Source organism: Nelumbo lutea, chromosome 4 (genome assembly GCF_056320005.1).
Source record: "Nelumbo lutea isolate HS-2025 chromosome 4, American lotus-T2T, whole genome shotgun sequence".
NCBI classification, from domain to species: Eukaryota; Viridiplantae; Streptophyta; class Magnoliopsida; order Proteales; family Nelumbonaceae; genus Nelumbo; species Nelumbo lutea.
This window is the reverse complement of record NC_142687.1, coordinates 88,239,767-88,252,927: the sequence shown is the minus strand read 5'-3', so window position 1 is coordinate 88,252,927 and position 13,161 is coordinate 88,239,767. Positions and strand designations below refer to the sequence as shown.

General features: G+C 31.5%; 1 long non-coding RNA gene across 1 annotated transcript; it reads right to left on the bottom strand.

The window, feature by feature from the left end:
• Positions 1-203: 203 nt before the first annotated feature.
• Positions 204-2,743, bottom strand: LOC148861621 (uncharacterized). Its single transcript, XR_016094960.1, has 4 exons — positions 2,607-2,743; positions 2,353-2,498; positions 572-619; positions 204-427 (listed from the first exon to the last, which is right to left on the bottom strand). It is a non-coding gene; the product is annotated as an uncharacterized LOC148861621 (long non-coding RNA).
• Between the last annotated feature and the right edge of the window lie 10,418 nt (positions 2,744-13,161).

The window sequence follows — 13,161 nt, the reverse complement described above, 5'->3', positions numbered from 1 at the left end:
TTGTTCAAATATACCTTATAAGTTGCCCATGTGGGTCCACCTTAGAAGATCAGAAGCAGTTGTGGGAGGGCTGAGCTAAAGATTCAGCTAAGCTGGTACAGTAGCTTGAAGCTCTCTAGATAAGTTACTAAAAGAGGCTAAAGTAGGCAGCCCTTAAAATGATCGATTGACAGTTAGACTTGTTCAGCCCTTAAAGAGAAATAAAAGGACAAATATTTTTTCAACTGTTTTCATCATATATATATATATACATGATATTTTATAAAAAATTACAATAAAACAATATAAACAGATTTATAAATAACATACAATATCGAGTTGGGGTGATCCGAATTATTTCCGTTTTAATCGGATAATATGACCTGACCCAAAAACCCGAGATGGGGCATCCAATTTCGAGAAAGTATTTACACCCCTACAGCGACAGCTGCAGCCACATTAATTTAGGGAACATCAATTACAACTTATGGTCAATTTGGTTCACAGTTGAAATCAGAATCGAAATCAAATCGGAATCGAAATGGTTTATATCCATTCCGATGTCATTTGTTTGGGGTTTATGTAGGCCTACCTTATATATAACTCAACTCAACTGATCATCGTCATCTTAGAATTGGAACTGCAATAAGTGGAAGTGGAAGTCAGTGATAGGAGTACATACTACAAAAAGAAATGGAATTGCAACTGACGAAGAGTTGACCCATTATTATCTCAGACCCAAGGTTTTGGGTTTTGGCATGCCTTCAATTGACGTTCAAGACTTTGATGTCTATCACTGCGGGCCTCAATTTCTGCCTTGTAAGTTTTTTCACGCTTCATTTCTTGTTGGTTTCTTATTGAAAACCGGTCTTAAATCTTTTTTTTTCTCTGATTGTTTCGTATTACAATACCTAGTAAAGACTACACATGCACATTCTCTCTGTTTGTACCTGTACGCGTAGATGATTAAATTTTATTTTTTTTAATATATATACACTAGTAAGAGTGCATGTGCATTGTACGTGAGAGGTTATAATGATAATGATTAAAGTATGAAAATTAAAAGGAATTTAATAATGTTTTGTGGCAAACAAGGACATGATTGAATAATGAACGGTTTTTTTTTTGCAAAATAAAATAACGGGATGGTGATGGATGGACCCAGAATACGGGATGGAGATTAGTTCCTGAATTGAACAGGTGTAAATAGAACCCAGAAAGGTGGTAATTGGACCCGGGTCAACAACATTTTGAAAATATTGGGATGGAATAGTATACTGCAAATGAAAATGATATCTAATTGTCCGAAATTCAACTCAACAAATTCTATCCGGTTAAGGAGGATTAAATTGCTGAAACCTTCCCTCCCCAGAGGTTTGGTAATTGCAATCCGGTCAATTATCTTGGGCCTTGTCCCTAGCCGGAAACTAAAATCATAAGAGGTCAACACATAAATATGGAAAACGAAAAACTTATAACCACTCAACCGACATCATGGTAGCAAGAATAGAGCTATAATATTGTTAAAACTATCAACAGGACTAGGAGGAAATAGATCAAGAGAATATTAAATAAGTAAACATTGATAGGTATTAAATATTGTTCGATTCATAGATAATTGTTGATATCTCATATATCTTGGGAGTGTTGTAAAGTTTTGATATCATTTTAATAATACCCAAGCTAGTGGATAACATACGCCATGCAGTTTACTTATGGAAGATATCCACTTACACCATTCCCCTTCTGATCAATTTTCTTTCAATCATTTATCTGTTCATAGGAAAACTTAAAAATACTACTCCAGCTTCAACAGTCATATAATTGCAAATAAATAGCCACTAAACAATTATTCAATCCTAGTTGAAAAGAAAAAAAAACTAAAAGAACCAACTTTGGGGAGGTTGAAAAAAAGCTGGCATGAAGCATGAGGCAAGGTTATGAAGTCCAACATACCTTTAATGCAGTATAAAAGAATCTGAGTTTTAGATTCAATCCCATCTTCATATGATGTAACAATTATAGGAAAATCCACAGTGCACATCTAGGATATAGGATGTGGATCCACCATTTACTATGTTTAGTGGCACCAAATCATATGGTACACGAAGTAGCCAAGACTAAGAACACAGATGTATGATACAATGCAAAAACAGGGAATTGGGCACACTATATTCCTTAAACATTTATACCGGTGTTCATGTTTAATGCAAGAAAGCATGAAATAGTAGTTTAGGGGGATTACAGTGGAAATGAATTTCTTGGTAATAATTGTCAAAGAAAAAAAAAACAAAAAAAGAGACGAGTTTGATACATCCCTACACTCCTAAAAAAGGGGAAAATAGCATAGATATCGTATGAGTAAAAGCTCACCATCCTCAGAAACTTTAAGGGAAGCAGAATTTCTTAGGGTTTCAACGACGACCCTTACAGTCTCTTCCGACACGTCGTCCGGCTTTACATCACCCAAATCGAGATAGCTTCTCATCCGAGAGAACATACTAATGCCAAACTAACCACTAAAATTTTAGTCAGGGTCAATAGAGCAGAGAAGACAACAAAGTTAACTAAGCAAATGAAACTCAAATTTGGCAACAAAATGGTAACATTTTCACTTAAAAGGATACTGCCATCTTCACTCTCACTCGCCGATTTCTTAAGAAAGTTATCCCTAGGATGATTGCTATCACTGAAGTAGAACTCAACCTATAAGGAGAAGATACAAATGGTTTTGCAACAGATTCAAATTCATTACCCCCAGGTGCAAAAATAAATAAATAAATACAATTAGGAGGCGAAAATATCATATGATTTTAACATGGCGAAGAGCTTTCTTTGATGTTTCTTCATCCAATGGGGCGGTTGCCATTGTAGTCCGGTCTATCGAGCTTGAATAGGTGCAGTAGGAAAAAACTTGTAGGTTTTTAGGGTTTTAGCAAATTCTTTTGAGTCCAGAGAGCACTTTAAATTCCACTTTCTTTACCCTCTCTTGCAAACCTAATAGACTTTGAGTTCACTTCACTCAAATGAAACAAAATAGTGGGAGACTTTATGGGAGACAGGGTCTTCTTTCTCGATTCTAAGAGAGAAACCGATTGGGTGAGGGTCTGATGGAGAAAGAGCCACAATGATATTCGGAAGTAGTGGGAGACAGGGTCTTCCTTCTCAGTTCTAGGCGAGAAACCAATTGGGTGAGGGTCTAAGGGAGAAAGAGCTATAATGATATTTGGAAAATTACGAACTTGTCCTTCACTTTCTAACTACATGGTTAGACAAATAGGGGTAGTACATGTCCAATTAAAATTCCAAAAAATAGTGTTACTCGCTCTTTTATTAGTAGTATAGATATATAAGTACATTGCATATGTAAATAACTAAATATATAAATATTTTAATCCATCTATAGTTGTGGTTGATGTTCTTTTCGTGTTTTAATTTAACACCCATTGGCATTTGATCATCTTATTTTATGTATGTTCTTTAATTTATTAACTTCTTTTTCGCACCCATATGATCTTTATCTGCATATTATATTTTCTATATAATTTTAATTATTACTCTATTTTTTTGTATCTATTTAATGTGTAAATACATATATAATAGTTACAATGTTTTCAATAATTGACTATTGTATCTTGTGGTAAATATATTTTCAATAATTATGTATAAATCTATTTTTATTTATTTTTTATTGAATAGTAAATTTTTAACTTATTGGACATTAAATGATTATTATTTAACTTTTTGAAATTTACTATCTTTTTGGTAATTATAAATTATATTTTATTGGAAATTTATTTTCAATAATTATTAGAGATTACATATTGTTATTTATTAGATATTAGGCTATTAATCAGATTAATTTTTGTTATTTTAATATTGTAATTTGTAAAAAAAACTTTTTAAAACCAATATATAAATATAAATAATGATTAATTATTAAAATAATTAATTATCTTAAACAATAAATTATAACAAAATAATTAATATTTAAATTTTGTTTTAAAAACTTATTAAATAAATGATTAATATTTTAAATAACTAAGCTTTAAATATTTTTATATTATAAAAAAATTTAATAACTAAATCACATTTTAAATAGTATTTAAATAACAAAAAATAGATTAAATAACAAAATTGTTGAAACTGAAATAAAGCATTCCATTTCTGATTCCAACCAACCAAATAGTTGGGACCGGAATGAACCGCGAACTTTGATTCTAGTGCCGAACTCCTATTCCTAAAAATCAAGCGTATTGTTAATCAACTTCATATATGTTCTTGGTGTTTTAGTTAATTTATACATTTACATCGGTTGCTACTTATGGTGGTTTGATAAATGAAAGATATTACTTCATTCCAAGAGAGAAGAAATCACAAAATGCATAAAGACAAAATTATGTAATAACTTCTCCTGTTGAAAAAGGAGGTTGGTAGAAGACTACTCATGGTAATAAGAAGATTTCTTATAAAGAAAAGAGGATCATGGAATACAAAAAGAGTCGTGTGTTTTACCGCTACAAGAATACCCAACTGGATTATGCATGAATTCAGCCTTACAAAAGATGATGAACAAGCAGGTAATAATATTCAATTGTGGGTCCTTTGTAGGATTAAAGAGAACAAGAAAGCAAATGATGATATAGAGTGACAAAGAGAAGGATGGATCATGGTTGCGGACTACCAGAATATCAATGATGCATTTGCATTCCCACTTTCAAAACAAGGAAATTATCACCAACAAGAAATAATATTGAAAGATCAACAAGGTCACAATGACATTGCATATGCAGTGGTGTTGCTAAAGGGGGATGAGGAAATGAATGAATTGGTGGAAATAATTGAAAAATCTCTTTGATAAGATCAATAAGGTTATCCAATTAATCCCAATGGGGGCATTGAAGAAGAAGAAGAAGAAGAAGAAGAACAACAACAACAACAACAACAACAATAGAAGCTACTACAACTAGAACAGTATAAAATGAGAGAAATCTCATTCCTGCACCTCCCTTGGAAATGAAATCTCATTCCAACTTATTTCAATCCCCATTTCAATTCATGTCTAAACCAAACAAACTATGAGAAAAAACCACTACAGTTCTGATTTCAATGGATTTCCATTCTGACTAGCTACAAACTAAACAGAACTTAGATCTACATCAAGTTGATATTCTCTTCCTTTATCTACATTCATCTTGCTTTGGTGTGCTTTATTAACAACTAAAAAACAAATTATCATAAGGTACGATGATTATCTTTTTCTTTAATTTTACAAGAAATACTTTTTTCTTAATGGGCATACCTAAATCTGAAATCTTGCATGTTTAGAGTAGCATTCTTGATATTATTTTCCCATATATTTATCATGATTTTGGTGATTTCTTATCACTTATTTATTTCTAATTTGTTAGCTTAATCATTTACAAAAGCATCTTCTCTAGATGAGGCTTTTGCCAATGCTTATTATACTAGATGAAATTTTTTATACGTTCAAGTGTCTTTCATTAATTTTGATATTTTTGTATTGTAAAAAAAATTATCATAAGTAATATATAAAACATAAATAATTATTAATTATTTTAAACATTAAATTATAACAAAATAATTAATATTTTAAAACTTATTTAAAAAGAATTATTAAATAACTAATTAATATTTAAAAAAAATTATCAACATAAATTATAATTTTATGGATTATTCAATTTCATAAACAATTAATCTTTTAAAATTTTAAATTATAAAATTATTTAAATAACTAAATAACATTTTAAATAGCTAGGTTTTAAAATTTTTTAATATAAAAAAATTAATAACTAAATCAGATTTTAAATATTATTTAAATAACAAAATTGTTTGAACCAAAATGAACCGAAATCAAGTGTACCCTTAATCAACTTCATATATGTTCTTGGTGTTATTGGTTTTTAATTAATTTATACATTTACATTGGTTGCTACTTATGGTGATTTGATAAATAAAATATATTATTTTGTTCCAATAGAGAAGAAATCACAAAATGAATAAAGACAAAATCATGTAGTAACTTCTGTTGGTAAAGGATGTTGTGAAAGGCTACCCACGGTAATAAATTTTTTTTATATAAAATAAGAAGATCGTGGAATACAAAAAGAGTCTTGTGTTTTACCGCTACAATACAAGAAGAATACCTAACTGGATTATGCATGAGTTCAGCCTTAGAAAATATGATGAACAAGTATGTAGCAAGATCCAAATATGGTTCCTTTGTAGGATTAAAGAGAATAAGAAAGACGAACATGATATAGAATGACAAAGAGGATGATGAATCATGGTTGAGACTAATAGAATATCAATGACGCATTTGCATTCCCACTTTTACAACAAGGAATTTATCATCAACAAGAAAGAATATTGGAAGATCAACAAGGTCCCAATGACATTGAAAATGCAATGGTGTTGCCAAAGGGGGAGACGAATCTGGAGGAAATGATTGAAAAATCTCTTAGCTATGAACAATAAGGCTATCCAGTTAATCCCAATTGAGTCATTGAAGAAAAAGAGAATGATGGTGTAAATCTTATGCAAGAGTAGCCCTTACTACCACAACCACAATCAATGGAGATAACATTGTAGACAAGTTAGCAAGCAGACAATGATGTGATTCATGTGATGTAAAATGTAATTAATTTACTGCGTGATTTATCCCTTATAAATTGTTTTGTATCTTAGTTGATTTTCCTACACATTAATAGTATGCAAAATGTAATTAATTTATTGCATAAGTTTTTGCTTAGGCTCAGTTTGTTTCATTGGCAAATGGATGCAATTGCTCCATGTTTGGGAAAAATAACAATTATCGACCCTTCAATGGCCAAAGCTTTGTTTCCACCCATTTATATCAAAATGGATGCCTTGAGCTCACATCAACACATTTTACCCCAACATTTGAAAAGGGGATTGGGAAGCCACAATTTTATTTATAGTAGGAACAAATAGTTACCTAAATTGTTAGTGGACCTAATGAACTAGTTTTACTACACTATTTTGAAACACGATTATTTGGAATATTCAAGGACAAACTAAAGAGAAAACATGTTAAAATTAGTGAATATGATGAAGGTACAAGATTAGCTTTTATTGGATTGAGCTAATAACTTTGAAGCATTTTTTTAAGCAAATAATAATAATAATAATAATAATAATCTTCAAATAAACTTTGCTTTTTATTTTCATCTCTTGATCAAATATGTCCTGAAGTGGATAAAACAATGAAATCTAGTAATTAATCCATTAATCATATTACCAATAATCTCAACTTCAAAGTTTTGATATCTTTGGCTACTTGTTTACACAAATACAAAAAAAAAAAAAAATCAAACAATTACAACTATACCCTAAATTTGAAGGCTCGTATTGAAATTATTTTGAAATAGGAGGTATGTATGCTTTGTTTTTCAAAATAAAAACCACAATTACATCAATCAAAACAATATCATTTTTGTTGACTTGGCAATTGTTTCTATTTTTGGAAAATAAATTTAATTATCTTAGCTAACAATTTGTAATTCATATGCTGGGGTAGCTCAGTTGGTTAGAGTGTGTGATTATTAACCACAAAGTCAATGGTTTAAGCCCTTCCACTAGTGTAGATTTTTCAATTGTTTTTAATTATGTTTTTTTTCTAACAGGGACCCTTGCAATGCACGAGATTTGTCAAGGGAAAGTGAAACAACAAAAACTGATAACTATTATAAGGAACGAATGCAATGTTCCTTAAAATAATTAATATTTATTTTAGTAAATTGTTACAAAAATAATTTAGTAATTTGAATTAATAATATTAATAAATTTTAACAAATTTAAAAACAATAAATTATTGCTAATTACTTAATAAAATATTTTTCCATATTATATATTAATGTTATCTTTTGTTTATTTTACTTTGATAATGATTAAATGTTACAATTTTTTTGTAAATATCACTTAAATATTTAAAATACTTAAATAGTAATAAATATAAAAAAAATATGTTGTATTCATAATTAAATTAATCAAAGCTTGAGCTCAAAGGTTTAAGCATACAGGTTTGACTTGAATTGATCCTCAACTTGACCCAACCTGCCCAATTTGCACCCCTAAGAACAATATGACTTTTGTAATTGGACCAAACCAAACCAAGTACAACCTATGCATGCATTATTTTTGGATTTTAAACTATTTTTAGATAAATATTAATAATATTGAATCTGAGGGACGAGGGATGGACTACTCCCATTGTGTAGCCCAATGAACCAAAAAAATAAAAGATCCTAGGCCAGGTTTTGATAATGTATTAACAGTTTTTAAAGTTGTTTGGCCCAACCTGACCCACACCCCAAGCATAATAATATTTGTCTAGACCCAAGATAGAGACACACTTGCCCGTGTTAATTACAAAATTATGATCTTTTTATGAATTAAAATTTTTATTTAATTTTGTCTTTTATAAAAATAAATAAAAAATTCTATCTGTATGTTATTATAAAATTTGTTATCTAAACATTATAATAATATTTACCATATATGTAACTTCCAAGTCAAGCTTAGGGGTTGCTTAGCTTGGGCCTTGCCCACTAGGACTATCAATAGACTCTGAATTTGATTATCCTAAATTTGGATATTATAACTTTCATTCGATTAATAATCAGGATGGATGCAAATTAACCCCATTCAGTTTGATTGAAATCAAAGTCCAATAAAATATTATTATTTTATCTATATGTAATATAATTATGTATACATATAGATATTATGTATAATTATGTAAAATTTATAATCGATAAATTTAATATATTATAAGCATGACTCCCATACCTTGTGCACATCTACTTTATCTGAGTCAAACAATGTATTAGGGAAAGACTCTAGTTCAACTCCACCTCAATAGAGATAAGCTTTCAACCAATTTATTTGTATTATACTGCACACTGACACCTATATGCTTTGTTATATCAATGCAAACAAGTATAAATACTCTGTATAGTCATAAACAAATCATCAATTCAGAAAGTTATTTTCCCTCGTTTAAACTCTTACAGTTTCACTTGTTAGTTATTGTTTTCTGGTCTGTTCTGTTTCTGGTTGTTGTTGTTGTAGTGCTGTTTTTACCAAGAAAAAGTCCATTGAACCATCTGTTGATTGTTGTAAATTAATTCCACATGAAATGCCATATTTTCCAACAATGGCAAATACCTTTATAAATTTTGCAATTTCTATGACATTTCAGAAAAAAATAAATACAACTATTTTTTGAAAGGTGAAAGTAAAAATTGTATTAAGGAGAAAAAGATTGCCTCCAAAAGGGTTACATATAAAAAAAACGATCAATGAAGTGAAGCCGAACCTCAGGAGCACCTATTCATGGTGAGAAGCCAAACCTCCAGCCATTTCCCTTGCAACATTAACACCCTCTGTCTGTGATGAAGCTGCTCTTATTAATGGATTCATCAATTGCTTTACTCCTAGAACTTTAGTTAGTACAATGTACCAAAATCATGTGCAATGAAAGCATCTTCAACACAATCTATCAAAGTCAGCTTTATTGATAAAGGTACTGATGATTAAACTCTTCTTTCCTAATAACCTCACCAAGAGAAGATCCAAAAAAACAAAGGGAAGACGTATAGTGTATAATGGACAATCTTCTTCTCCCCGCTTAGTACATACCTAAGATATAGGATGTATTTTACTAAGATACACCTTATAGTTTCATATAATTACAGAGACTCACTTATAGTTTTCATATTACTAAGGTACCCCCTTTACTTCCCTTGGCTTGGGGTAGTGGAACTTAGCCCCCAAAACCTTCATTTGTGACAAAGACCCACCCTGAACTTTCGGACTCTTAACACTTTCTCTTTGATGATGAATATAAAATTACAAAACTGCATATGCAAAGTTTTGCATTCTATTGGATATTTGGATTTGTCTTCTTATGTTTTCCTCTCTTTCTTTGTTTGCAATTTTTTATATATTGTTGTCTTTTACTTTTTCCTAATATTTATTGTTTACTGTAATTTCCTGCTTTTTTCCAATGTTCACAAAACTAGATCAAGCATTGACGGATTAACCTGAAAAAGGGAGAGGTTCACAGGTCATAGGTACAACCAGGGTTGAACTGTGTTAATATACACACAATTATATCATATATACACAATAATATTAATTAAATACATATATTTAAAATATATTATTATATTTTGTTATAACATATATTTTATTTTAGTTTCATTTTTTGTAAGTTCTGAGGCAAAAGAGACTTTTTTTTTTGCAAAAATCACCCTAATCAAGTTTGCATTTATGTTTAGAAAATTAAAGAATTACGACTGGTTTACTGAAACCGGGACCAATTCAGCAATTTTCAAGTTGGACTTGCTAGGTCAATGGTTTTGTTTGGGTTTTTATGATTTCCTAAGGATATGATCAAACAGTAGGGCTTAGATCACGTAAAATTGGTCCAACCATCCAGTCTAGTTTTCTAAATAGTGGTTTTTCTGTATTTTATCTTTTTTGTTATATTTTCTGCAAAGTCTATTTTTTGTATTTTGTTTTATTTCCCTCTTTTTCTTTCTTTTTTTTTTTGGGGTGGTTGTAATTCGTATGCTTTCTACAGTTTCCTACTTTTTTTTTGTTATATTTCTACAAAATAGTCGCATGCCCTATTTTGTATTGCCTATTTTATTTTTATTTTATTTTCTTTATTTCAAATCAACATTTCAATTATTTATTTTGTTTTATTTGTTTTGGTCAAATAAATAATCATTTTGCACTTTCACCTAAGAGAAGCAACAAGGGCTTGCGCATTTGGGGAGGGCCAAATACAACTAGGCCCCGTTCGTTTTTCGGTAAGTTACTTACCTGGATAAATGCAATTACTTGGGTAAGTTTTTCCTAGAAAACACTTACCCGGATAAGTGCATTTACTCATATTCTTTTATTTCTCATGTAAATAATGTAATGACCATTTTTTAGTCATAAAAATCCATTATTAAAATGGGCATTTTTGTCTCATTCAAGTGTTAGCAACCTTCCTCCTATGTAGGAAAGTTATTTACCCACCTAGGAGATGGGTATCATTTACCTGGGTAAGTGATACGAGTTCGGATGTAGTAGGCATGTTAGGTAAGCACAATGAGTGAGCACATAATAGCTATATGACGCACGTCCTAATTAATGCGCCTTTCATCCAAATGTTTTGGCTCCATTAGAAAGAAATTATCCATTATTTTATTACCTTTGTCAAAATAAGTAAAAATAAAAAACAATGAAAAAGGAAAACCTAAACGTGTTGGGAGTTGGGACTCATTTATGTTTTCCTTTTTCATTGTTTTTTATTTTTAATTATTTTGACAAAGATAATAAAATAATGGATAATTTATGTCTAACGGAGCAAAAACGTTTGAATGAAAGGCGCATTAACTAGGACACGTGTCACACAGCTATTACATGCTCACCCATTATGCTTACCCGATGTGCCTACTACATTCGGACCCATTGGTCCTCACATTAATCTGAAAATTTCCTCTCTCTCAAAATCCAAAAAAAAAAAGAATGCCCCCTAAGTTGGTTTTGTTGTTTGAAGGACTCAAGTCTTCAAATAAGCTATTCAAAGAGGCTGAAGTTTAAAAAACTGATTGATACAGCTGATCTTTTTTTTTTTTTTGGTAAAAAAAATACTTATATAAAAGAAGAACTAGGTACAGAAACACTATCCAGGTCAGCCAGCTCCTAGATCCACATTGGACAATCCAGGACAAAACAACCAGATCCAGAGATACCCATCCTGGCCAATTTGTGGGCTATACCATTCCCCCGATCTACTAGCTAGACCTATTCACAGGCCAGGCTTCGGGCCTGACTTTCACTGTATCAGACTCAGACTTTAGGCCGGGCCTCATTCAAAATTTGACAAAAACTAATCCCAAGCCCAACCTATGAACAGGCATACCACTAACAAAAAAGACCTAATATTTCTGTCTTCAGATCGATTTATAATATCATGAATAGGAACTGAGCATCTTGCACAAGAGAAATTTTCCACGGGAGATGGCTTGAATCAGGTTACTACAGTCACTTTCCAAAATGAAGTGGGCAGCTTTCAAAAGATGCAGCAGCTTTAGCCCTTGAAAGATATGCTCTACCTGAGGACTCCCTCGCAATGACTCCAAAACGACCAAAACCCTAGGGCTGCAAACAGTATCCGATTTTGAATTCGAATTCGATCCTATTAAGGGTGATCCGAATCCGATTCAATTCAATATATATATATATATATATATCTAATTCGAATTTGAATGTAATCAAATCAAATTTGGATATACCTATATTCGATCCGATCCAATTACAGCCCTACAAAATTCGCCTTTTCAGCTTCCAAAAAAAAATTCCCATCCGTGTTGATCTTTATAGTTCCCTGACCAGGAGCTTTCCAAAAAAAAAAAGTCTTTCCTTGTAAATTCAATTACAGGGGAAGAGGGGTACCACCCTAAACTTTATTTCTTTGTTTCCAAATAGCCCAAATAGTGAAAATACAGTTCTTACTTCCTGTTATCAATCCACTGACCGAGCCAATTAGCAAAGGACGAAACAGAAGCAAAGCCATCAGCTGATTTGGACTCTCCATGTGAGTCTATCTTAGAAAGGCAGAAGCTGCTATCGAAGGTCTGGGCTAAAGATTCAGCTAAGCCAGAAGTTGCTGTTGAAAGGCTGGGCTAAAGATTCAGTTAAGCTGATTCAGTTGTTTTAAAGCTTTCTGGATAAGCCACCAAAAGAGGTTGAAGACTTGAAGTGGGCAGCCATTAAAATGACTGACTGGCAGCTAAACCCGTTCATGGGTGAGTAGCACATCCCGTTCCACCAAATACATGTTATAGACAGTTTTATGTGGGGCCCACCTTAAAAAGCCAGAAGCTACCGACGTATAGGATAGGTTTTTAGCATATTGTTGACAGGTGGCAAGATCTCTACATGCTTCATGTTTGGCGTTGGTTTGACTTGCTTCGTTCTCAGTTCTCACAAAATTCATCTTTCAAACCTTCCTCACAGCCTTCGAAACCGTACATCGGGAATATCTCATTTTATTGATGGAGAGATATTCTCGATGCACGGCTGAAGGCCTGCGCCGAATTCCAAATCCCGTTTGGCCGAATTCGTTACAAGCATATC